Source organism: Mirounga angustirostris, unplaced genomic scaffold, assembly GCF_029215605.1.
Source record: "Mirounga angustirostris isolate CCGP_5_RB_7025 unplaced genomic scaffold, mMirAng1.0.hap1 SCAF_97, whole genome shotgun sequence".
NCBI lineage: Eukaryota > Metazoa > Chordata > Mammalia > Carnivora > Phocidae > Mirounga > Mirounga angustirostris.
This window is the reverse complement of record NW_026991805.1, coordinates 10,095-34,707: the sequence shown is the minus strand read 5'-3', so window position 1 is coordinate 34,707 and position 24,613 is coordinate 10,095. Positions and strand designations below refer to the sequence as shown.

General features: G+C 70.8%; 13 non-coding genes across 13 annotated transcripts; all 13 read right to left on the bottom strand.

Annotated features, from left to right (window-relative positions):
* Positions 1–902: 902 nt before the first annotated feature.
* On the bottom strand, positions 903–1,021 carry LOC135363317 (5S ribosomal RNA). Its single transcript, XR_010408964.1, has one exon. It is a non-coding gene; the product is annotated as a 5S ribosomal RNA (ribosomal RNA).
* A 1,809-nt stretch (positions 1,022–2,830) lies between these two features.
* Positions 2,831–2,949, bottom strand: LOC135363316 (5S ribosomal RNA). Its single transcript, XR_010408963.1, has one exon. It is a non-coding gene; the product is annotated as a 5S ribosomal RNA (ribosomal RNA).
* A 1,817-nt stretch (positions 2,950–4,766) lies between these two features.
* On the bottom strand, positions 4,767–4,885 carry LOC135363315 (5S ribosomal RNA). Its single transcript, XR_010408962.1, has one exon. It is a non-coding gene; the product is annotated as a 5S ribosomal RNA (ribosomal RNA).
* A 1,810-nt stretch (positions 4,886–6,695) lies between these two features.
* On the bottom strand, positions 6,696–6,814 carry LOC135363313 (5S ribosomal RNA). The gene has a single exon (XR_010408960.1). It is a non-coding gene; the product is annotated as a 5S ribosomal RNA (ribosomal RNA).
* Positions 6,815–8,632: 1,818 nt separating this feature from the next.
* Positions 8,633–8,751, bottom strand: LOC135363312 (5S ribosomal RNA). Its single transcript, XR_010408959.1, has one exon. It is a non-coding gene; the product is annotated as a 5S ribosomal RNA (ribosomal RNA).
* A 1,811-nt stretch (positions 8,752–10,562) lies between these two features.
* LOC135363311 (5S ribosomal RNA) lies at positions 10,563–10,681 on the bottom strand. The gene has a single exon (XR_010408958.1). It is a non-coding gene; the product is annotated as a 5S ribosomal RNA (ribosomal RNA).
* Positions 10,682–12,496: 1,815 nt separating this feature from the next.
* On the bottom strand, positions 12,497–12,615 carry LOC135363310 (5S ribosomal RNA). Its single transcript, XR_010408957.1, has one exon. It is a non-coding gene; the product is annotated as a 5S ribosomal RNA (ribosomal RNA).
* A 1,811-nt stretch (positions 12,616–14,426) lies between these two features.
* LOC135363309 (5S ribosomal RNA) lies at positions 14,427–14,545 on the bottom strand. Its single transcript, XR_010408956.1, has one exon. It is a non-coding gene; the product is annotated as a 5S ribosomal RNA (ribosomal RNA).
* Positions 14,546–16,360: 1,815 nt separating this feature from the next.
* On the bottom strand, positions 16,361–16,479 carry LOC135363308 (5S ribosomal RNA). The gene has a single exon (XR_010408955.1). It is a non-coding gene; the product is annotated as a 5S ribosomal RNA (ribosomal RNA).
* A 1,811-nt stretch (positions 16,480–18,290) lies between these two features.
* On the bottom strand, positions 18,291–18,409 carry LOC135363300 (5S ribosomal RNA). The gene has a single exon (XR_010408947.1). It is a non-coding gene; the product is annotated as a 5S ribosomal RNA (ribosomal RNA).
* A 1,827-nt stretch (positions 18,410–20,236) lies between these two features.
* On the bottom strand, positions 20,237–20,355 carry LOC135363288 (5S ribosomal RNA). Its single transcript, XR_010408935.1, has one exon. It is a non-coding gene; the product is annotated as a 5S ribosomal RNA (ribosomal RNA).
* Positions 20,356–22,167: 1,812 nt separating this feature from the next.
* Positions 22,168–22,286, bottom strand: LOC135363277 (5S ribosomal RNA). The gene has a single exon (XR_010408924.1). It is a non-coding gene; the product is annotated as a 5S ribosomal RNA (ribosomal RNA).
* A 1,815-nt stretch (positions 22,287–24,101) lies between these two features.
* On the bottom strand, positions 24,102–24,220 carry LOC135363266 (5S ribosomal RNA). Its single transcript, XR_010408913.1, has one exon. It is a non-coding gene; the product is annotated as a 5S ribosomal RNA (ribosomal RNA).
* Positions 24,221–24,613: the final 393 nt, after the last annotated feature.

Here is a 24,613-nt window from a genome sequence, read left to right as displayed (position 1 = left end):
CCTCAGGAGACCCGCCCTGCTCCCGTTCCCGCCCAGGACCCACTCTGGGCCTGGGGGCGTGCGGGCGATTCCTCCTCTGCTCTCGTCCTTTATTTGGGGGGCCGCTTTGGGGCGTGGTGCAGGGCCGCCCCCTCCCGCCGTCTTGCCGAGCGAGCGAGCCTCGCTGTGCGCTTCGCTGTTGCGGGGACACTGAGCACGGAGTCGGGGGCCAACGGGTGGTCCCGGGTGCCAACGGGGGAGGCCCCGGGCGGTCGGCCATCTTGTGTCCTGCCCACACGGAGCGAGGACCCCCGGCCTGGGGGCAGAGGGACGGTGTTCCGCGGGAAGGAAGGGAATGCCCGCGCGCGCGGGAGCGCAGCCCAGGGCGGGTGGGGAGAAGGTGGAGGCGGGCCCAGGCCTAAGGTGGGGCCGGTTGCCCGGTGCGCTTGTGCACTCGGGGCGGCCCAAGGGAATGGCTAGGGGCTCCGGGGATGAGGCCCCGAGGCGCAGGACCTTGGGAGGGCACGCCTGCCGAGACGGGGTGCCGTCCCGCCCGCGCTCCCCCCGCCCCAAGCCCGCGGGCGGTCCTCGCCGCCCTCCCCCTTTCCCTCCCTGCGAAGCCGCCGCCTCCGCCCACCCAGCCCGCCCCCACCTCCCCCAGCCCGCCCCTCTGGATCGGGTGTGCGTGGGCGTGGTGGCTGTGAGGTGGAAGGGCTGGGGGCTGCCTGCCGGTGCAGCGGGCACAAGCTGCGAGACAGGGACCCTCGGTGCGGTGCGCGGCTGGCGAGGGGCCAGGGGGGCACCGGGCGTTTGCAGGAGGCCTTGTTGGGCAAGGGGCGGAGGGGGCGGGGCGGGGGGGGGGGACTGTGGCGGCGAAGGGAGAGGAAGGGAGGCCGAAGGGGAAAGAAAAGGCAAAGAAAAAAAGCCTACAGCACCCGGTATTCCCAGGCGGTCTCCCATCCAAGTACTAACCAGGCCCGACCCTGCTTAGCTTCCGAGATCAGACGAGATCGGGCGCGTTCAGGGTGGTATGGCCGTAGACGTGTGCCGCTGCCGCTGGCCGCCCTAAGAGCCTGCTCTGCGCCTCCGGGCCGCAGCCGTGCCCCTCCTCAGCCCCCAACCGCCCCACGCCTGCCCTGTGCCTTGCACCTGCCTGCCTGCCAAACCGCCCAGAGGACGTGGCGCCTCCAGCGCCCCGCAGTCGCGGAACACCGAGCGCTCTCACGGCCCGATACTCTCCAGACCCGGGGGCCGCCGCCTGGCTCCCGAGAGGGCCAAGGGGAGCGTCGGGGCGCGGGGGGCGTGGCCCGCGCGCTGTTCTCCGCGCCCCCCCACCCCCGGCGCCCCACCCGCCGCCCTTAGGGCAAGCCAGGCCCGCCACCAGGCCCTTCCGCCTCTCCACCCCGGCCTGGTTCCAAGCCAACCCGGAGCCACCGGCGCCCCCAGGGACCCTCCTCATCAGCCCAACCCCGTCGCCCTTCCTCCGCCACCCTTCCCCTGCCCACCCACCGACAAGAGGACCCGACTGAGGGACACCAGAAGCCGGCTGGCATAGACAGACGCACAGACCCACGGGGAAAGACAGAGACACGGACGGACGGAGATGTAGACAGAGAGGAAGAGAGAGACAGAGAGGGAGACACAGACAGAGTATCCAACACACGCCCCCGCTCTGGCCCCAAGACAGACAGACGCGGACCCTGACCTGGATGCGGACAGGGACGGAGACACAGGGGCACACCACAGAAACAGACACACACCCCCCACCCCACACCCCACACCCCACACACCCCACACACCCCCACACCCCCACACCCCCACCCACCCCCCCACCCATCCCCCCCCCCACACACACACAAACAGGAGGAGACTGTGTTGGCTAGGCAGCTAGCCCTCGGGAGGGTGGTCGTGCTTGGGTGGGCTCTGGGCACCGAGGAGCCCCTCGGGGCCGAGATGCGCAGCCAAGGCGTCACGAGACCCGCTCTGCTCCCGTTCCCGCCCTGGACCCACTCTGGTCCTCGGGGCATGTGGGCGATTCCTCCTCTGCTGTCGTCCTTTATATGGGGGGCTGCTTTGGGGCGAGGTGCAGGGCGTCCCCCTCTCCCCATCTTGCTGAGCGAGCGAGCCTCGGTCTTCGCTTCGCTGTTGCAGGGAGACTAAGCACGGATTCTGGTGCCAGCGGGTGGTCCCGGGCGCCAAGGGGGGAGGCCCCGGGCGACCGGCCATCTTGTGTCCTGCCCACCCGGAGCGGGGACCCCCGGCACGGGGGCAAAGGGACGGTGTTCCAAGGGAAGGAAGGGAATGCCCGCGGGTGGGAGCGCACCCCAGGGCTGCTGGGGACAAGGTGGAGGCGGGCCCAGGCCTAAGGTGGGGCCAGTTGCCCAGTGCGGTCGTGCGCTCCGGGCGGCCCGATGGAATGGCTAGGGGATGTGGGGATGAGGGCCCGAGGCGCAGGACCATGGGAGGACACGCCTGCCCAGAGCGGGTGCCGTCCGGCCCGCGCTGGCCCCGGCCCATCGGTGCCAGGGTCATCGTCGCCCTCCCGCGTTCCCTCCCTCCGAAGGCGTCGCCTTCGCCCACCCCGCCCGCCCCCATCGACCCCCAGCCCACCCCTCTGGATCCGGTGTGCGTGGGCGTGGTGGCTTGGAGGCCCAAGGGCTGGCTGGAAGACGCCTGCCCCTGCAGGGGGCACCTGCTGCGAGCCAGGGACTCGCGGTGCGGTGCGCGGCTGGCGAGGGGCCAGGGGGGCACGGGGCGTTTGGAGGAAGCCTAGTTGGGCAAGGGGGCGGGGTGCTGTGGCGGTAAAGGTATGGGAAGGGTGGCCCAAGGGGAAAGAAAAGGCAAAGAAAAAAGCCTACAGCACCCGGTATTCCCAGGCGGTCTCCCATCCAAGTACTAACCAGGCCCGACCCTGCTTAGCTTCCGAGATCAGACGAGATCGGGCGCGTTCAGGGTGGTATGGCCGTAGACGTGTGCGGCTGCCGCTGGCCGCCCTAAGAGCCTGCTCTGCGCCTCCCGGGCCCAGCCGTGCCCCTCCTCAGCCCTCACCCGAACCCCGCCTGCCCTGCGCCTTGCACCTGCCTGCCTGCCAGCCGCCCAGGGGACGTGGCCCCTCCGGTGCCCCGCAGTCGTGGAAGTCCGGGCGCTCTCCCTGCCGGGGACTCTCCAGTCCCGGGGGCCGCCGCCGCCCCACCGCCTCCTGGCTACCGGCATGGCAAAGGGAAGCGTCGGGGCGGGGCGCGGTGGGCGCGGCCCCTGAGGTGTTTTCCGCGCCCCCCACCCCCAGCGTCCCACCCGTCGCCCTAGGCCAAGCCAGGCCGGCCACCAGGCCTTTCTGCCTCTCCACCCCGCCTGGCTCCAAGCCAACCCGGAGCCACCGGCGCCCCCAGGGACCCTCCTCATCAGCCCAACCCCGTCGCCCTTCCTCCGCCACCCTTCCCCTGCCCACCCACCGACAAGAGGACCCGACTGAGGGACACCGGAAGCCGGCTGGCATAGACAGACGCACAGACCCACGGGGAAAGACAGAGACACGGACGGACGGACGGACGGACGGAGATGTAGACAGAGAGGAAGAGAGGGACAGAGAGGGAGAACACAGACAGAGTATCCAACACACACCCCCGCTCTGGCCCCAAGACAGACAGACGCGGACCCTGACCTGGATGCGGACAGGGACGGAGACACAGGGGCACACCCCAGAAACAGACACACACACCACACACACACCACACACACCACACACACACCACACACACACACACACACACACACAGAGGAAGAGACTGTGTTGGCTAGGCAGCTAGCCCTCCTCGGGAGGGTGGTCGTGCTTGGGTGGGCTCTGGGCACCGAGGAGCCCCCCGGGGCCGAGGTCGCGCAGCCAAGGCCTCAGGAGACCCGCCCTGCTCCCGTTCCCGCCCAGGACCCACTCTGGGCCTGGGGGCGTGCGGGCGATTCCTCCTCTGCTCTCGTCCTTTATTTGGGGGGCCGCTTTGGGGCGTGGTGCAGGGCCGCCCCCTCCCGCCGTCTTGCCGAGCGAGCGAGCCTCGCTGTGCGCTTCGCTGTTGCGGGGACACTGAGCACGGAGTCGGGGGCCAACGGGTGGTCCCGGGTGCCAACGGGGGAGGCCCCGGGCGGTCGGCCATCTTGTGTCCTGCCCACACGGAGCGAGGACCCCCGGCCTGGGGGCAGAGGGACGGTGTTCCGCGGGAAGGAAGGGAATGCCCGCGCGCGCGGGAGCGCAGCCCAGGGCGGGTGGGGAGAAGGTGGAGGCGGGCCCAGGCCTAAGGTGGGGCCGGTTGCCCGGTGCGCTTGTGCACTCGGGGCGGCCCAAGGGAATGGCTAGGGGCTCCGGGGATGAGGCCCCGAGGCGCAGGACCTTGGGAGGGCACGCCTGCCGAGACGGGGTGCCGTCCCGCCCGCGCTCCCCCCGCCCCAAGCCCGCGGGCGGTCCTCGCCGCCCTCCCCCTTTCCCTCCCTGCGAAGCCGCCGCCTCCGCCCACCCAGCCCGCCCCCACCTCCCCCAGCCCGCCCCTCTGGATCGGGTGTGCGTGGGCGTGGTGGCTGTGAGGTGGAAGGGCTGGGGGCTGCCTGCCGGTGCAGCGGGCACAAGCTGCGAGACAGGGACCCTCGGTGCGGTGCGCGGCTGGCGAGGGGCCAGGGGGGCACCGGGCGTTTGCAGGAGGCCTTGTTGGGCAAGGGGCGGAGGGGGCGGGGCGGGGGGGGGGACTGTGGCGGCGAAGGGAGAGGAAGGGAGGCCGAAGGGGAAAGAAAAGGCAAAGAAAAAAAGCCTACAGCACCCGGTATTCCCAGGCGGTCTCCCATCCAAGTACTAACCAGGCCCGACCCTGCTTAGCTTCCGAGATCAGACGAGATCGGGCGCGTTCAGGGTGGTATGGCCGTAGACGTGTGCCGCTGCCGCTGGCCGCCCTAAGAGCCTGCTCTGCGCCTCCGGGCCGCAGCCGTGCCCCTCCTCAGCCCCCAACCGCCCCACGCCTGCCCTGTGCCTTGCACCTGCCTGCCTGCCAAACCGCCCAGAGGACGTGGCGCCTCCAGCGCCCCGCAGTCGCGGAACACCGAGCGCTCTCACGGCCCGATACTCTCCAGACCCGGGGGCCGCCGCCTGGCTCCCGAGAGGGCCAAGGGGAGCGTCGGGGCGCGGGGGGCGTGGCCCGCGCGCTGTTCTCCGCGCCCCCCCACCCCCGGCGCCCCACCCGCCGCCCTTAGGGCAAGCCAGGCCCGCCACCAGGCCCTTCCGCCTCTCCACCCCGGCCTGGTTCCAAGCCAACCCGGAGCCACCGGCGCCCCCAGGGACCCTCCTCATCAGCCCAACCCCGTCGCCCTTCCTCCGCCACCCTTCCCCTGCCCACCCACCGACAAGAGGACCCGACTGAGGGACACCAGAAGCCGGCTGGCATAGACAGACGCACAGACCCACGGGGAAAGACAGAGACACGGACGGACGGAGATGTAGACAGAGAGGAAGAGAGAGACAGAGAGGGAGACACAGACAGAGTATCCAACACACGCCCCCGCTCTGGCCCCAAGACAGACAGACGCGGACCCTGACCTGGATGCGGACAGGGACGGAGACACAGGGGCACACCACAGAAACAGACACACACCCCCCACCCCACACCCCACACCCCACACACCCCACACACCCCCACACCCCCACACCCCCACCCACCCCCCCACCCATCCCCCCCCCCCACACACACACAAACAGGAGGAGACTGTGTTGGCTAGGCAGCTAGCCCTCGGGAGGGTGGTCGTGCTTGGGTGGGCTCTGGGCACCGAGGAGCCCCTCGGGGCCGAGATGCGCAGCCAAGGCGTCACGAGACCCGCTCTGCTCCCGTTCCCGCCCTGGACCCACTCTGGTCCTCGGGGCATGTGGGCGATTCCTCCTCTGCTGTCGTCCTTTATATGGGGGGCTGCTTTGGGGCGAGGTGCAGGGCGTCCCCCTCTCCCCATCTTGCTGAGCGAGCGAGCCTCGGTCTTCGCTTCGCTGTTGCAGGGAGACTAAGCACGGATTCTGGTGCCAGCGGGTGGTCCCGGGCGCCAAGGGGGGAGGCCCCGGGCGACCGGCCATCTTGTGTCCTGCCCACCCGGAGCGGGGACCCCCGGCACGGGGGCAAAGGGACGGTGTTCCAAGGGAAGGAAGGGAATGCCCGCGGGTGGGAGCGCACCCCAGGGCTGCTGGGGACAAGGTGGAGGCGGGCCCAGGCCTAAGGTGGGGCCAGTTGCCCAGTGCGGTCGTGCGCTCCGGGCGGCCCGATGGAATGGCTAGGGGATGTGGGGATGAGGGCCCGAGGCGCAGGACCATGGGAGGACACGCCTGCCCAGAGCGGGTGCCGTCCGGCCCGCGCTGGCCCCGGCCCATCGGTGCCAGGGTCATCGTCGCCCTCCCGCGTTCCCTCCCTCCGAAGGCGTCGCCTTCGCCCACCCCGCCCGCCCCCATCGACCCCCAGCCCACCCCTCTGGATCCGGTGTGCGTGGGCGTGGTGGCTTGGAGGCCCAAGGGCTGGCTGGAAGACGCCTGCCCCTGCAGGGGGCACCTGCTGCGAGCCAGGGACTCGCGGTGCGGTGCGCGGCTGGCGAGGGGCCAGGGGGGCACGGGGCGTTTGGAGGAAGCCTAGTTGGGCAAGGGGGCGGGGTGCTGTGGCGGTAAAGGTATGGGAAGGGTGGCCCAAGGGGAAAGAAAAGGCAAAGAAAAAAGCCTACAGCACCCGGTATTCCCAGGCGGTCTCCCATCCAAGTACTAACCAGGCCCGACCCTGCTTAGCTTCCGAGATCAGACGAGATCGGGCGCGTTCAGGGTGGTATGGCCGTAGACGTGTGCGGCTGCCGCTGGCCGCCCTAAGAGCCTGCTCTGCGCCTCCCGGGCCCAGCCGTGCCCCTCCTCAGCCCTCACCCGAACCCCGCCTGCCCTGCGCCTTGCACCTGCCTGCCTGCCAGCCGCCCAGGGGACGTGGCCCCTCCGGTGCCCCGCAGTCGTGGAAGTCCGGGCGCTCTCCCTGCCGGGGACTCTCCAGTCCCGGGGGCCGCCGCCGCCCCACCGCCTCCTGGCTACCGGCATGGCAAAGGGAAGCGTCGGGGCGGGGCGCGGTGGGCGCGGCCCCTGAGGTGTTTTCCGCGCCCCCCACCCCCAGCGTCCCACCCGTCGCCCTAGGCCAAGCCAGGCCGGCCACCAGGCCTTTCTGCCTCTCCACCCCGCCTGGCTCCAAGCCAACCCGGAGCCACCGGCGCCCCCAGGGACCCTCCTCATCAGCCCAACCCCGTCGCCCTTCCTCCGCCACCCTTCCCCTGCCCACCCACCGACAAGAGGACCCGACTGAGGGACACCGGAAGCCGGCTGGCATAGACAGACGCACAGACCCACGGGGAAAGACAGAGACACGGACGGACGGACGGACGGACGGAGATGTAGACAGAGAGGAAGAGAGGGACAGAGAGGGAGAACACAGACAGAGTATCCAACACACACCCCCGCTCTGGCCCCAAGACAGACAGACGCGGACCCTGACCTGGATGCGGACAGGGACGGAGACACAGGGGCACACCCCAGAAACAGACACACACACCACACACACACCACACACACCACACACACACCACACACACACACACACACACACACAGAGGAAGAGACTGTGTTGGCTAGGCAGCTAGCCCTCCTCGGGAGGGTGGTCGTGCTTGGGTGGGCTCTGGGCACCGAGGAGCCCCCCGGGGCCGAGGTCGCGCAGCCAAGGCCTCAGGAGACCCGCCCTGCTCCCGTTCCCGCCCAGGACCCACTCTGGGCCTGGGGGCGTGCGGGCGATTCCTCCTCTGCTCTCGTCCTTTATTTGGGGGGCCGCTTTGGGGCGTGGTGCAGGGCCGCCCCCTCCCGCCGTCTTGCCGAGCGAGCGAGCCTCGCTGTGCGCTTCGCTGTTGCGGGGACACTGAGCACGGAGTCGGGGGCCAACGGGTGGTCCCGGGTGCCAACGGGGGAGGCCCCGGGCGGTCGGCCATCTTGTGTCCTGCCCACACGGAGCGAGGACCCCCGGCCTGGGGGCAGAGGGACGGTGTTCCGCGGGAAGGAAGGGAATGCCCGCGCGCGCGGGAGCGCAGCCCAGGGCGGGTGGGGAGAAGGTGGAGGCGGGCCCAGGCCTAAGGTGGGGCCGGTTGCCCGGTGCGCTTGTGCACTCGGGGCGGCCCAAGGGAATGGCTAGGGGCTCCGGGGATGAGGCCCCGAGGCGCAGGACCTTGGGAGGGCACGCCTGCCGAGACGGGGTGCCGTCCCGCCCGCGCTCCCCCCGCCCCAAGCCCGCGGGCGGTCCTCGCCGCCCTCCCCCTTTCCCTCCCTGCGAAGCCGCCGCCTCCGCCCACCCAGCCCGCCCCCACCTCCCCCAGCCCGCCCCTCTGGATCGGGTGTGCGTGGGCGTGGTGGCTGTGAGGTGGAAGGGCTGGGGGCTGCCTGCCGGTGCAGCGGGCACAAGCTGCGAGACAGGGACCCTCGGTGCGGTGCGCGGCTGGCGAGGGGCCAGGGGGGCACCGGGCGTTTGCAGGAGGCCTTGTTGGGCAAGGGGCGGAGGGGGCGGGGCGGGGGGGGGGGACTGTGGCGGCGAAGGGAGAGGAAGGGAGGCCGAAGGGGAAAGAAAAGGCAAAGAAAAAAAGCCTACAGCACCCGGTATTCCCAGGCGGTCTCCCATCCAAGTACTAACCAGGCCCGACCCTGCTTAGCTTCCGAGATCAGACGAGATCGGGCGCGTTCAGGGTGGTATGGCCGTAGACGTGTGCCGCTGCCGCTGGCCGCCCTAAGAGCCTGCTCTGCGCCTCCGGGCCGCAGCCGTGCCCCTCCTCAGCCCCCAACCGCCCCACGCCTGCCCTGTGCCTTGCACCTGCCTGCCTGCCAAACCGCCCAGAGGACGTGGCGCCTCCAGCGCCCCGCAGTCGCGGAACACCGAGCGCTCTCACGGCCCGATACTCTCCAGACCCGGGGGCCGCCGCCTGGCTCCCGAGAGGGCCAAGGGGAGCGTCGGGGCGCGGGGGGCGTGGCCCGCGCGCTGTTCTCCGCGCCCCCCCACCCCCGGCGCCCCACCCGCCGCCCTTAGGGCAAGCCAGGCCCGCCACCAGGCCCTTCCGCCTCTCCACCCCGGCCTGGTTCCAAGCCAACCCGGAGCCACCGGCGCCCCCAGGGACCCTCCTCATCAGCCCAACCCCGTCGCCCTTCCTCCGCCACCCTTCCCCTGCCCACCCACCGACAAGAGGACCCGACTGAGGGACACCAGAAGCCGGCTGGCATAGACAGACGCACAGACCCACGGGGAAAGACAGAGACACGGACGGACGGAGATGTAGACAGAGAGGAAGAGAGAGACAGAGAGGGAGACACAGACAGAGTATCCAACACACGCCCCCGCTCTGGCCCCAAGACAGACAGACGCGGACCCTGACCTGGATGCGGACAGGGACGGAGACACAGGGGCACACCACAGAAACAGACACACACCCCCCACCCCACACCCCACACCCCACACACCCCACACACCCCCACACCCCCACCCCCCCACCCACCCCCCCACCCATCCCCCCGCCCCCCCCCACACACAAACAGGAGGAGACTGTGTTGGCTAGGCAGCTAGCCCTCGGGAGGGTGGTCGTGCTTGGGTGGGCTCTGGGCACCGAGGAGCCCCTCGGGGCCGAGATGCGCAGCCAAGGCGTCACGAGACCCGCTCTGCTCCCGTTCCCGCCCTGGACCCACTCTGGTCCTCGGGGCATGTGGGCGATTCCTCCTCTGCTGTCGTCCTTTATATGGGGGGCTGCTTTGGGGCGAGGTGCAGGGCGCCCCCCTCTCCCCATCTTGCTGAGCGAGCGAGCCTCGGTCTTCGCTTCGCTGTTGCAGGGAGACTAAGCACGGATTCTGGTGCCAGCGGGTGGTCCCGGGCGCCAAGGGGGGAGGCCCCGGGCGACCGGCCATCTTGTGTCCTGCCCACCCGGAGCGGGGACCCCCGGCACGGGGGCAAAGGGACGGTGTTCCAAGGGAAGGAAGGGAATGCCCGCGGGTGGGAGCGCACCCCAGGGCTGCTGGGGACAAGGTGGAGGCGGGCCCAGGCCTAAGGTGGGGCCAGTTGCCCAGTGCGGTCGTGCGCTCCGGGCGGCCCGATGGAATGGCTAGGGGATGTGGGGATGAGGGCCCGAGGCGCAGGACCATGGGAGGACACGCCTGCCCAGAGCGGGTGCCGTCCGGCCCGCGCTGGCCCCGGCCCATCGGTGCCAGGGTCTTCGTCGCCCTCCCGCGTTCCCTCCCTCCGAAGGCGTCGCCTTCGCCCACCCCGCCCGCCCCCATCGACCCCCAGCCCAGCCCTCTGGATCCGGTGTGCGTGGGCGTGGTGGCTTGGAGGCCCAAGGGCTGGCTGGAAGACGCCTGCCCCTGCAGGGGGCACCTGCTGCGAGCCAGGGACTCGCGGTGCGGTGCGCGGCTGGCGAGGGGCCAGGGGGGCACGGGGCGTTTGGAGGAAGCCTAGTTGGGCAAGGGGGCGGGGTGCTGTGGCGGTAAAGGTATGGGAAGGGTGGCCCAAGGGGAAAGAAAAGGCAAAGAAAAAAGCCTACAGCACCCGGTATTCCCAGGCGGTCTCCCATCCAAGTACTAACCAGGCCCGACCCTGCTTAGCTTCCGAGATCAGACGAGATCGGGCGCGTTCAGGGTGGTATGGCCGTAGACGTGTGCGGCTGCCGCTGGCCGCCCTAAGAGCCTGCTCTGCGCCTCCCGGGCCCAGCCGTGCCCCTCCTCAGCCCTCACCCGAACCCCGCCTGCCCTGCGCCTTGCACCTGCCTGCCTGCCAGCCGCCCAGGGGACGTGGCCCCTCCGGTGCCCCGCAGTCGTGGAAGTCCGGGCGCTCTCCCTGCCGGGGACTCTCCAGTCCCGGGGGCCGCCGCCGCCCCACCGCCTCCTGGCTACCGGCATGGCAAAGGGAAGCGTCGGGGCGGGGCGCGGTGGGCGCGGCCCCTGAGGTGTTTTCCGCGCCCCCCACCCCCAGCGTCCCACCCGTCGCCCTAGGCCAAGCCAGGCCGGCCACCAGGCCTTTCTGCCTCTCCACCCCGCCTGGCTCCAAGCCAACCCGGAGCCACCGGCGCCCCCAGGGACCCTCCTCATCAGCCCAACCCCGTCGCCCTTCCTCCGCCACCCTTCCCCTGCCCACCCACCGACAAGAGGACCCGACTGAGGGACACCGGAAGCCGGCTGGCATAGACAGACGCACAGACCCACGGGGAAAGACAGAGACACGGACGGACGGACGGACGGAGATGTAGACAGAGAGGAAGAGAGGGACAGAGAGGGAGAACACAGACAGAGTATCCAACACACACCCCCGCTCTGGCCCCAAGACAGACAGACGCGGACCCTGACCTGGATGCGGACAGGGACGGAGACACAGGGGCACACCCCAGAAACAGACACACACACCACACACACACCACACACACCACACACACCACACACACACACACACACACACACACACAGAGGAAGAGACTGTGTTGGCTAGGCAGCTAGCCCTCCTCGGGAGGGTGGTCGTGCTTGGGTGGGCTCTGGGCACCGAGGAGCCCCCCGGGGCCGAGGTCGCGCAGCCAAGGCCTCAGGAGACCCGCCCTGCTCCCGTTCCCGCCCAGGACCCACTCTGGGCCTGGGGGCGTGCGGGCGATTCCTCCTCTGCTCTCGTCCTTTATTTGGGGGGCCGCTTTGGGGCGTGGTGCAGGGCCGCCCCCTCCCGCCGTCTTGCCGAGCGAGCGAGCCTCGCTGTGCGCTTCGCTGTTGCGGGGACACTGAGCACGGAGTCGGGGGCCAACGGGTGGTCCCGGGTGCCAACGGGGGAGGCCCCGGGCGGTCGGCCATCTTGTGTCCTGCCCACACGGAGCGAGGACCCCCGGCCTGGGGGCAGAGGGACGGTGTTCCGCGGGAAGGAAGGGAATGCCCGCGCGCGCGGGAGCGCAGCCCAGGGCGGGTGGGGAGAAGGTGGAGGCGGGCCCAGGCCTAAGGTGGGGCCGGTTGCCCGGTGCGCTTGTGCACTCGGGGCGGCCCAAGGGAATGGCTAGGGGCTCCGGGGATGAGGCCCCGAGGCGCAGGACCTTGGGAGGGCACGCCTGCCGAGACGGGGTGCCGTCCCGCCCGCGCTCCCCCCGCCCCAAGCCCGCGGGCGGTCCTCGCCGCCCTCCCCCTTTCCCTCCCTGCGAAGCCGCCGCCTCCGCCCACCCAGCCCGCCCCCACCTCCCCCAGCCCGCCCCTCTGGATCGGGTGTGCGTGGGCGTGGTGGCTGTGAGGTGGAAGGGCTGGGGGCTGCCTGCCGGTGCAGCGGGCACAAGCTGCGAGACAGGGACCCTCGGTGCGGTGCGCGGCTGGCGAGGGGCCAGGGGGGCACCGGGCGTTTGCAGGAGGCCTTGTTGGGCAAGGGGCGGAGGGGGCGGGGCGGGGGGGGGGACTGTGGCGGCGAAGGGAGAGGAAGGGAGGCCGAAGGGGAAAGAAAAGGCAAAGAAAAAAAGCCTACAGCACCCGGTATTCCCAGGCGGTCTCCCATCCAAGTACTAACCAGGCCCGACCCTGCTTAGCTTCCGAGATCAGACGAGATCGGGCGCGTTCAGGGTGGTATGGCCGTAGACGTGTGCCGCTGCCGCTGGCCGCCCTAAGAGCCTGCTCTGCGCCTCCGGGCCGCAGCCGTGCCCCTCCTCAGCCCCCAACCGCCCCACGCCTGCCCTGTGCCTTGCACCTGCCTGCCTGCCAAACCGCCCAGAGGACGTGGCGCCTCCAGCGCCCCGCAGTCGCGGAACACCGAGCGCTCTCACGGCCCGATACTCTCCAGACCCGGGGGCCGCCGCCTGGCTCCCGAGAGGGCCAAGGGGAGCGTCGGGGCGCGGGGGGCGTGGCCCGCGCGCTGTTCTCCGCGCCCCCCCACCCCCGGCGCCCCACCCGCCGCCCTTAGGGCAAGCCAGGCCCGCCACCAGGCCCTTCCGCCTCTCCACCCCGGCCTGGTTCCAAGCCAACCCGGAGCCACCGGCGCCCCCAGGGACCCTCCTCATCAGCCCAACCCCGTCGCCCTTCCTCCGCCACCCTTCCCCTGCCCACCCACCGACAAGAGGACCCGACTGAGGGACACCAGAAGCCGGCTGGCATAGACAGACGCACAGACCCACGGGGAAAGACAGAGACACGGACGGACGGAGATGTAGACAGAGAGGAAGAGAGAGACAGAGAGGGAGACACAGACAGAGTATCCAACACACGCCCCCGCTCTGGCCCCAAGACAGACAGACGCGGACCCTGACCTGGATGCGGACAGGGACGGAGACACAGGGGCACACCACAGAAACAGACACACACCCCCCACCCCACACCCCACACCCCACACACCCCACACACCCCCACACCCCCACACCCCCACCCACCCCCCCACCCATCCCCCCGCCCCCCCCCACACACAAACAGGAGGAGACTGTGTTGGCTAGGCAGCTAGCCCTCGGGAGGGTGGTCGTGCTTGGGTGGGCTCTGGGCACCGAGGAGCCCCTCGGGGCCGAGATGCGCAGCCAAGGCGTCACGAGACCCGCTCTGCTCCCGTTCCCGCCCTGGACCCACTCTGGTCCTCGGGGCATGTGGGCGATTCCTCCTCTGCTGTCGTCCTTTATATGGGGGGCTGCTTTGGGGCGAGGTGCAGGGCGCCCCCCTCTCCCCATCTTGCTGAGCGAGCGAGCCTCGGTCTTCGCTTCGCTGTTGCAGGGAGACTAAGCACGGATTCTGGTGCCAGCGGGTGGTCCCGGGCGCCAAGGGGGGAGGCCCCGGGCGACCGGCCATCTTGTGTCCTGCCCACCCGGAGCGGGGACCCCCGGCACGGGGGCAAAGGGACGGTGTTCCAAGGGAAGGAAGGGAATGCCCGCGGGTGGGAGCGCACCCCAGGGCTGCTGGGGACAAGGTGGAGGCGGGCCCAGGCCTAAGGTGGGGCCAGTTGCCCAGTGCGGTCGTGCGCTCCGGGCGGCCCGATGGAATGGCTAGGGGATGTGGGGATGAGGGCCCGAGGCGCAGGACCATGGGAGGACACGCCTGCCCAGAGCGGGTGCCGTCCGGCCCGCGCTGGCCCCGGCCCATCGGTGCCAGGGTCTTCGTCGCCCTCCCGCGTTCCCTCCCTCCGAAGGCGTCGCCTTCGCCCACCCCGCCCGCCCCCATCGACCCCCAGCCCAGCCCTCTGGATCCGGTGTGCGTGGGCGTGGTGGCTTGGAGGCCCAAGGGCTGGCTGGAAGACGCCTGCCCCTGCAGGGGGCACCTGCTGCGAGCCAGGGACTCGCGGTGCGGTGCGCGGCTGGCGAGGGGCCAGGGGGGCACGGGGCGTTTGGAGGAAGCCTAGTTGGGCAAGGGGGCGGGGTGCTGTGGCGGTAAAGGTATGGGAAGGGTGGCCCAAGGGGAAAGAAAAGGCAAAGAAAAAAGCCTACAGCACCCGGTATTCCCAGGCGGTCTCCCATCCAAGTACTAACCAGGCCCGACCCTGCTTAGCTTCCGAGATCAGACGAGATCGGGCGCGTTCAGGGTGGTATGGCCGTAGACGTGTGCGGCTGCCGCTGGCCGCCCTAAGAGCCTGCTCTGCGCCTCCCGGGCCCAGCCGTGCCCCTCCTCAGCCCTCACCCGAACCCCGCCTGCCCTGCGCCTTGCACCTGCCTGCCTGCCAGCCGCCCAGGGGACGTGGCCCCTCCGGTGCCCCGCAGTCGTGGAAGTCCGGGCGCTCTCCCTGCCGGGGACTCTCCAGTCCCGGGGGCCGCCGCCGCCCCACCGCCTCCTGGCTACCGGCATGGCAAAGGGAAGCGTCGGGGCGGGGCGCGGTGGGCGCGGCCCCTGAGGTGTTTTCCGCGCCCCCCACCCCCAGCGTCCCACCCGTCGCCCTAGGCCAAGCCAGGCCGGCCACCAGGCCTTTCTGCCTCTCCACCCCGCCTGGCTCCAAGCCAACCCGGAGCCACCGGCGCCCCCAGGGACCCTCCTCATCAGCCCAACCCCGTCGCCCTTCCTCCGCCACCCTTCCCCTGCCCACCCACCGACAAGAGGACCCGACTGAGGGACACCGGAAGCCGGCTGGCATAGACAGACGCACAGACCCACGGGGAAAGACAGAGACACGGACGGACGGACGGACGGAGATGTAGACAGAGAGGAAGAGAGGGACAGAGAGGGAGAACACAGACAGAGTATCCAACACACACCCCCGCTCTGGCCCCAAGACAGACAGACGCGGACCCTGACCTGGATGCGGACAGGGACGGAGACACAGGGGCACACCCCAGAAACAGACACACACACCACACACACACCACACACACCACACACACACCACACACACACACACACACACACACACAGAGGAAGAGACTGTGTTGGCTAGGCAGCTAGCCCTCCTCGGGAGGGTGGTCGTGCTTGGGTGGGCTCTGGGCACCGAGGAGCCCCCCGGGGCCGAGGTCGCGCAGCCAAGGCCTCAGGAGACCCGCCCTGCTCCCGTTCCCGCCCAGGACCCACTCTGGGCCTGGGGGCGTGCGGGCGATTCCTCCTCTGCTCTCGTCCTTTATTTGGGGGGCCGCTTTGGGGCGTGGTGCAGGGCCGCCCCCTCCCGCCGTCTTGCCGAGCGAGCGAGCCTCGCTGTGCGCTTCGCTGTTGCGGGGACACTGAGCACGGAGTCGGGGGCCAACGGGTGGTCCCGGGTGCCAACGGGGGAGGCCCCGGGCGGTCGGCCATCTTGTGTCCTGCCCACAGGGAGCGAGGACCCCCGGCCTGGGGGCAGAGGGACGGTGTTCCGCGGGAAGGAAGGGAATGCCCGCGCGCGCGGGAGCGCAGCCCAGGGCGGGTGGGGAGAAGGTGGAGGCGGGCCCAGGCCTAAGGTGGGGCCGGTTGCCCGGTGCGCTTGTGCACTCGGGGCGGCCCAAGGGAATGGCTAGGGGCTCCGGGGATGAGGCCCCGAGGCGCAGGACCTTGGGAGGGCACGCCTGCCGAGACGGGGTGCCGTCCCGCCCGCGCTCCCCCCGCCCCAAGCCCGCGGGCGGTCCTCGCCGCCCTCCCCCTTTCCCTCCCTGCGAAGCCGCCGCCTCCGCCCACCCAGCCCGCCCCCACCTCCCCCAGCCCGCCCCTCTGGATCGGGTGTGCGTGGGCGTGGTGGCTGTGAGGTGGAAGGGCTGGGGGCTGCCTGCCGGTGCAGCGGGCACAAGCTGCGAGACAGGGACCCTCGGTGCGGTGCGCGGCTGGCGAGGGGCCAGGGGGGCACCGGGCGTTTGCAGGAGGCCTTGTTGGGCAAGGGGCGGAGGGGGCGGGGCGGGGGGGGGGACTGTGGCGGCGAAGGGAGAGGAAGGGAGGCCGAAGGGGAAAGAAAAGGCAAAGAAAAAAAGCCTACAGCACCCGGTATTCCCAGGCGGTCTCCCATCCAAGTACTAACCAGGCCCGACCCTGCTTAGCTTCCGAGATCAGACGAGATCGGGCGCGTTCAGGGTGGTATGGCCGTAGACGTGTGCCGCTGCCGCTGGCCGCCCTAAGAGCCTGCTCTGCGCCTCCGGGCCGCAGCCGTGCCCCTCCTCAGCCCCCAACCGCCCCACGCCTGCCCTGTGCCTTGCACCTGCCTGCCTGCCAAACCGCCCAGAGGACGTGGCGCCTCCAGCGCCCCGCAGTCGCGGAACACCGAGCGCTCTCACGGCCCGATACTCTCCAGACCCGGGGGCCGCCGCCTGGCTCCCGAGAGGGCCAAGGGGAGCGTCGGGGCGCGGGGGGCGTGGCCCGCGCGCTGTTCTCCGCGCCCCCCCACCCCCGGCGCCCCACCCGCCGCCCTTAGGGCAAGCCAGGCCCGCCACCAGGCCCTTCCGCCTCTCCACCCCGGCCTGGTTCCAAGCCAACCCGGAGCCACCGGCGCCCCCAGGGACCCTCCTCATCAGCCCAACCCCGTCGCCCTTCCTCCGCCACCCTTCCCCTGCCCACCCACCGACAAGAGGACCCGACTGAGGGACACCAGAAGCCGGCTGGCATAGACAGACGCACAGACCCACGGGGAAAGACAGAGACACGGACGGACGGAGATGTAGACAGAGAGGAAGAGAGAGACAGAGAGGGAGACACAGACAGAGTATCCAACACACGCCCCCGCTCTGGCCCCAAGACAGACAGACGCGGACCCTGACCTGGATGCGGACAGGGACGGAGACACAGGGGCACACCACAGAAACAGACACACACCCCCCACCCCACACCCCACACCCCACACACCCCACACACCCCCACACCCCCACACCCCCACCCACCCCCCCACCCATCCCCCCGCCCCCCCCCACACACAAACAGGAGGAGACTGTGTTGGCTAGGCAGCTAGCCCTCGGGAGGGTGGTCGTGCTTGGGTGGGCTCTGGGCACCGAGGAGCCCCTCGGGGCCGAGATGCGCAGCCAAGGCGTCACGAGACCCGCTCTGCTCCCGTTCCCGCCCTGGACCCACTCTGGTCCTCGGGGCATGTGGGCGATTCCTCCTCTGCTGTCGTCCTTTATATGGGGGGCTGCTTTGGGGCGAGGTGCAGGGCGCCCCCCTCTCCCCATCTTGCTGAGCGAGCGAGCCACGGTCTTCGCTTCGCTGTTGCAGGGAGACTAAGCACGGATTCTGGTGCCAGCGGGTGGTCCCGGGCGCCAAGGGGGGAGGCCCCGGGCGACCGGCCATCTTGTGTCCTGCCCACCCGGAGCGGGGACCCCCGGCACGGGGGCAAAGGGACGGTGTTCCAAGGGAAGGAAGGGAATGCCCGCGGGTGGGAGCGCACCCCAGGGCTGCTGGGGACAAGGTGGAGGCGGGCCCAGGCCTAAGGTGGGGCCAGTTGCCCAGTGCGGTCGTGCGCTCCGGGCGGCCCGATGGAATGGCTAGGGGATGTGGGGATGAGGGCCCGAGGCGCAGGACCATGGGAGGACACGCCTGCCCAGAGCGGGTGCCGTCCGGCCCGCGCTGGCCCCGGCCCATCGGTGCCAGGGTCTTCGTCGCCCTCCCGCGTTCCCTCCCTCCGAAGGCGTCGCCTTCGCCCACCCCGCCCGCCCCCATCGACCCCCAGCCCAGCCCTCTGGATCCGGTGTGCGTGGGCGTGGTGGCTTGGAGGCCCAAGGGCTGGCTGGAAGACGCCTGCCCCTGCAGGGGGCACCTGCTGCGAGCCAGGGACTCGCGGTGCGGTGCGCGGCTGGCGAGGGGCCAGGGGGGCACGGGGCGTTTGGAGGAAGCCTAGTTGGGCAAGGGGGCGGGGTGCTGTGGCGGTAAAGGTATGGGAAGGGTGGCCCAAGGGGAAAGAAAAGGCAAAGAAAAAAGCCTACAGCACCCGGTATTCCCAGGCGGTCTCCCATCCAAGTACTAACCAGGCCCGACCCTGCTTAGCTTCCGAGATCAGACGAGATCGGGCGCGTTCAGGGTGGTATGGCCGTAGACGTGTGCGGCTGCCGCTGGCCGCCCTAAGAGCCTGCTCTGCGCCTCCCGGGCCCAGCCGTGCCCCTCCTCAGCCCTCACCCGAACCCCGCCTGCCCTGCGCCTTGCACCTGCCTGCCTGCCAGCCGCCCAGGGGACGTGGCCCCTCCGGTGCCCCGCAGTCGTGGAAGTCCGGGCGCTCTCCCTGCCGGGGACTCTCCAGTCCCGGGGGCCGCCGCCGCCCCACCGCCTCCTGGCTACCGGCATGGCAAAGGGAAGCGTCGGGGCGGGGCGCGGTGGGCGCGGCCCCTGAGGTGTTTTCCGCGCCCCCCACCCCCACCCCCACCCCCAGCGTCCCACCCGTCGCCCTAGGCCAAGCCAGGCCGGCCACCAGGCCTTTCTGCCTCTCCACCCCGCCTGGCTCCAAGCCAACCCGGAGCCACCGGCGCCCCCAGGGACCCTCCTCATCAGCCCAACCCCGTCGCCCTTCCTCCGCCACCCTTCCCCTGCCCACCCACCGACAAGAGGACCCGACTGAGGGACACCAGAAGCCGGCTGGCATAGACAGACGCACAGACCCACGGGGAAAGACAGAGACACGGACGGACGGACGGACGGAGATGTAGACAGAGAGGAAGAGAGGGACAGAGAGGGAGAACACAGACAGAGTATCCAACACACACCCCCGCTCTGGCCCCAAGACAGACAGACGCGGACCCTGACCTGGATGCGGACAGGGACGGAGACACAGGGGCACACCCCAGAAACAGACACACACACCACACACACACCACACACACCACACACACACCACACACACACACACACACACACACACAGAGGAAGAGACTGTGTTGGCTAGGCAGCTAGCCCTCCTCGGGAGGGTGGTCGTGCTTGGGTGGGCTCTGGGCACCGAGGAGCCCCCCGGGGCCGAGGTCGCGCAGCCAAGGCCTCAGGAGACCCGCCCTGCTCCCGTTCCCGCCCAGGACCCACTCTGGGCCTGGGGGCGTGCGGGCGATTCCTCCTCTGCTCTCGTCCTTTATTTGGGGGGCCGCTTTGGGGCGTGGTGCAGGGCCGCCCCCTCCCGCCGTCTTGCCGAGCGAGCGAGCCTCGCTGTGCGCTTCGCTGTTGCGGGGACACTGAGCACGGAGTCGGGGGCCAACGGGTGGTCCCGGGTGCCAACGGGGGAGGCCCCGGGCGGTCGGCCATCTTGTGTCCTGCCCACACGGAGCGAGGACCCCCGGCCTGGGGGCAGAGGGACGGTGTTCCGCGGGAAGGAAGGGAATGCCCGCGCGCGCGGGAGCGCAGCCCAGGGCGGGTGGGGAGAAGGTGGAGGCGGGCCCAGGCCTAAGGTGGGGCCGGTTGCCCGGTGCGCTTGTGCACTCGGGGCGGCCCAAGGGAATGGCTAGGGGCTCCGGGGATGAGGCCCCGAGGCGCAGGACCTTGGGAGGGCACGCCTGCCGAGACGGGGTGCCGTCCCGCCCGCGCTCCCCCCGCCCCAAGCCCGCGGGCGGTCCTCGCCGCCCTCCCCCTTTCCCTCCCTGCGAAGCCGCCGCCTCCGCCCACCCAGCCCGCCCCCACCTCCCCCAGCCCGCCCCTCTGGATCGGGTGTGCGTGGGCGTGGTGGCTGTGAGGTGGAAGGGCTGGGGGCTGCCTGCCGGTGCAGCGGGCACAAGCTGCGAGACAGGGACCCTCGGTGCGGTGCGCGGCTGGCGAGGGGCCAGGGGGGCACCGGGCGTTTGCAGGAGGCCTTGTTGGGCAAGGGGCGGAGGGGGCGGGGCGGGGGGGGGGACTGTGGCGGCGAAGGGAGAGGAAGGGAGGCCGAAGGGGAAAGAAAAGGCAAAGAAAAAAAGCCTACAGCACCCGGTATTCCCAGGCGGTCTCCCATCCAAGTACTAACCAGGCCCGACCCTGCTTAGCTTCCGAGATCAGACGAGATCGGGCGCGTTCAGGGTGGTATGGCCGTAGACGTGTGCCGCTGCCGCTGGCCGCCCTAAGAGCCTGCTCTGCGCCTCCGGGCCGCAGCCGTGCCCCTCCTCAGCCCCCAACCGCCCCACGCCTGCCCTGTGCCTTGCACCTGCCTGCCTGCCAAACCGCCCAGAGGACGTGGCGCCTCCAGCGCCCCGCAGTCGCGGAACACCGAGCGCTCTCACGGCCCGATACTCTCCAGACCCGGGGGCCGCCGCCTGGCTCCCGAGAGGGCCAAGGGGAGCGTCGGGGCGCGGGGGGCGTGGCCCGCGCGCTGTTCTCCGCGCCCCCCCACCCCCGGCGCCCCACCCGCCGCCCTTAGGGCAAGCCAGGCCCGCCACCAGGCCCTTCCGCCTCTCCACCCCGGCCTGGTTCCAAGCCAACCCGGAGCCACCGGCGCCCCCAGGGACCCTCCTCATCAGCCCAACCCCGTCGCCCTTCCTCCGCCACCCTTCCCCTGCCCACCCACCGACAAGAGGACCCGACTGAGGGACACCAGAAGCCGGCTGGCATAGACAGACGCACAGACCCACGGGGAAAGACAGAGACACGGACGGACGGAGATGTAGACAGAGAGGAAGAGAGAGACAGAGAGGGAGACACAGACAGAGTATCCAACACACGCCCCCGCTCTGGCCCCAAGACAGACAGACGCGGACCCTGACCTGGATGCGGACAGGGACGGAGACACAGGGGCACACCACAGAAACAGACACACACCCCCCACCCCACACCCCACACCCCACACACCCCACACACCCCCACACCCCCACACCCCCACCCACCCCCCCACCCATCCCCCCGCCCCCCCCCCACACACAAACAGGAGGAGACTGTGTTGGCTAGGCAGCTAGCCCTCGGGAGGGTGGTCGTGCTTGGGTGGGCTCTGGGCACCGAGGAGCCCCTCGGGGCCGAGATGCGCAGCCAAGGCGTCACGAGACCCGCTCTGCTCCCGTTCCCGCCCTGGACCCACTCTGGTCCTCGGGGCATGTGGGCGATTCCTCCTCTGCTGTCGTCCTTTATATGGGGGGCTGCTTTGGGGCGAGGTGCAGGGCGCCCCCCTCTCCCCATCTTGCTGAGCGAGCGAGCCTCGGTCTTCGCTTCGCTGTTGCAGGGAGACTAAGCACGGATTCTGGTGCCAGCGGGTGGTCCCGGGCGCCAAGGGGGGAGGCCCCGGGCGACCGGCCATCTTGTGTCCTGCCCACCCGGAGCGGGGACCCCCGGCACGGGGGCAAAGGGACGGTGTTCCAAGGGAAGGAAGGGAATGCCCGCGGGTGGGAGCGCACCCCAGGGCTGCTGGGGACAAGGTGGAGGCGGGCCCAGGCCTAAGGTGGGGCCAGTTGCCCAGTGCGGTCGTGCGCTCCGGGCGGCCCGATGGAATGGCTAGGGGATGTGGGGATGAGGGCCCGAGGCGCAGGACCATGGGAGGACACGCCTGCCCAGAGCGGGTGCCGTCCGGCCCGCGCTGGCCCCGGCCCATCGGTGCCAGGGTCATCGTCGCCCTCCCGCGTTCCCTCCCTCCGAAGGCGTCGCCTTCGCCCACCCCGCCCGCCCCCATCGACCCCCAGCCCACCCCTCTGGATCCGGTGTGCGTGGGCGTGGTGGCTTGGAGGCCCAAGGGCTGGCTGGAAGACGCCTGCCCCTGCAGGGGGCACCTGCTGCGAGCCAGGGACTCGCGGTGCGGTGCGCGGCTGGCGAGGGGCCAGGGGGGCACGGGGCGTTTGGAGGAAGCCTAGTTGGGCAAGGGGGCGGGGTGCTGTGGCGGTAAAGGTATGGGAAGGGTGGCCCAAGGGGAAAGAAAAGGCAAAGAAAAAAGCCTACAGCACCCGGTATTCCCAGGCGGTCTCCCATCCAAGTACTAACCAGGCCCGACCCTGCTTAGCTTCCGAGATCAGACGAGATCGGGCGCGTTCAGGGTGGTATGGCCGTAGACGTGTGCGGCTGCCGCTGGCCGCCCTAAGAGCCTGCTCTGCGCCTCCCGGGCCCAGCCGTGCCCCTCCTCAGCCCTCACCCGAACCCCGCCTGCCCTGCGCCTTGCACCTGCCTGCCTGCCAGCCGCCCAGGGGACGTGGCCCCTCCGGTGCCCCGCAGTCGTGGAAGTCCGGGCGCTCTCCCTGCCGGGGACTCTCCAGTCCCGGGGGCCGCCGCCGCCCCACCGCCTCCTGGCTACCGGCATGGCAAAGGGAAGCGTCGGGGCGGGGCGCGGTGGGCGCGGCCCCTGAGGTGTTTTCCGCGCCCCCCACCCCCAGCGTCCCACCCGTCGCCCTAGGCCAAGCCAGGCCGGCCACCAGGCCTTTCTGCCTCTCCACCCCGCCTGGCTCCAAGCCAACCCGGAGCCACCGGCGCCCCCAGGGACCCTCCTCATCAGCCCAACCCCGTCGCCCTTCCTCCGCCACCCTTCCCCTGCCCACCCACCGACAAGAGGACCCGACTGAGGGACACCGGAAGCCGGCTGGCATAGACAGACGCACAGACCCACGGGGAAAGACAGAGACACGGACGGACGGACGGACGGAGATGTAGACAGAGAGGAAGAGAGGGACAGAGAGGGAGAACACAGACAGAGTATCCAACACACACCCCCGCTCTGGCCCCAAGACAGACAGACGCGGACCCTGACCTGGATGCGGACAGGGACGGAGACACAGGGGCACACCCCAGAAACAGACACACACACCACACACACACCACACACACCACACACACACCACACACACACACACACACACACACAGAGGAAGAGACTGTGTTGGCTAGGCAGCTAGCCCTCCTCGGGAGGGTGGTCGTGCTTGGGTGGGCTCTGGGCACCGAGGAGCCCCCCGGGGCCGAGGTCGCGCAGCCAAGGCCTCAGGAGACCCGCCCTGCTCCCGTTCCCGCCCAGGACCCACTCTGGGCCTGGGGGCGTGCGGGCGATTCCTCCTCTGCTCTCGTCCTTTATTTGGGGGGCCGCTTTGGGGCGTGGTGCAGGGCCGCCCCCTCCCGCCGTCTTGCCGAGCGAGCGAGCCTCGCTGTGCGCTTCGCTGTTGCGGGGACACTGAGCACGGAGTCGGGGGCCAACGGGTGGTCCCGGGTGCCAACGGGGGAGGCCCCGGGCGGTCGGCCATCTTGTGTCCTGCCCACACGGAGCGAGGACCCCCGGCCTGGGGGCAGAGGGACGGTGTTCCGCGGGAAGGAAGGGAATGCCCGCGCGCGCGGGAGCGCAGCCCAGGGCGGGTGGGGAGAAGGTGGAGGCGGGCCCAGGCCTAAGGTGGGGCCGGTTGCCCGGTGCGCTTGTGCACTCGGGGCGGCCCAAGGGAATGGCTAGGGGCTCCGGGGATGAGGCCCCGAGGCGCAGGACCTTGGGAGGGCACGCCTGCCGAGACGGGGTGCCGTCCCGCCCGCGCTCCCCCCGCCCCAAGCCCGCGGGCGGTCCTCGCCGCCCTCCCCCTTTCCCTCCCTGCGAAGCCGCCGACTCCGCCCACCCAGCCCGCCCCCACCTCCCCCAGCCCGCCCCTCTGGATCGGGTGTGCGTGGGCGTGGTGGCTGTGAGGTGGAAGGGCTGGGGGCTGCCTGCCGGTGCAGCGGGCACAAGCTGCGAGACAGGGACCCTCGGTGCGGTGCGCGGCTGGCGAGGGGCCAGGGGGGCACCGGGCGTTTGCAGGAGGCCTTGTTGGGCAAGGGGCGGAGGGGGCGGGGCGGGGGGGGGGGGACTGTGGCGGCGAAGGGAGAGGAAGGGAGGCCGAAGGGGAAAGAAAAGGCAAAGAAAAAAAGCCTACAGCACCCGGTATTCCCAGGCGGTCTCCCATCCAAGTACTAACCAGGCCCGACCCTGCTTAGCTTCCGAGATCAGACGAGATCGGGCGCGTTCAGGGTGGTATGGCCGTAGACGTGTGCGGCTGCCGCTGGCCGCCCTAAGAGCCTGCTCTGCGCCTCCGGGCCGCAGCCGTGCCCCTCCTCAGCCCCCAACCGCCCCACGCCTGCCCTGTGCCTTGCACCTGCCTGCCTGCCAAACCGCCCAGAGGACGTGGCGCCTCCAGCGCCCCGCAGTCGCGGAACACCGAGCGCTCTCACGGCCCGATACTCTCCAGACCCGGGGGCCGCCGCCTGGCTCCCGAGAGGGCCAAGGGGAGCGTCGGGGCGCGGGGGGCGTGGCCCGCGCGCTGTTCTCCGCGCCCCCCCACCCCCGGCGCCCCACCCGCCGCCCTTAGGGCAAGCCAGGCCCGCCACCAGGCCCTTCCGCCTCTCCACCCCGGCCTGGTTCCAAGCCAACCCGGAGCCACC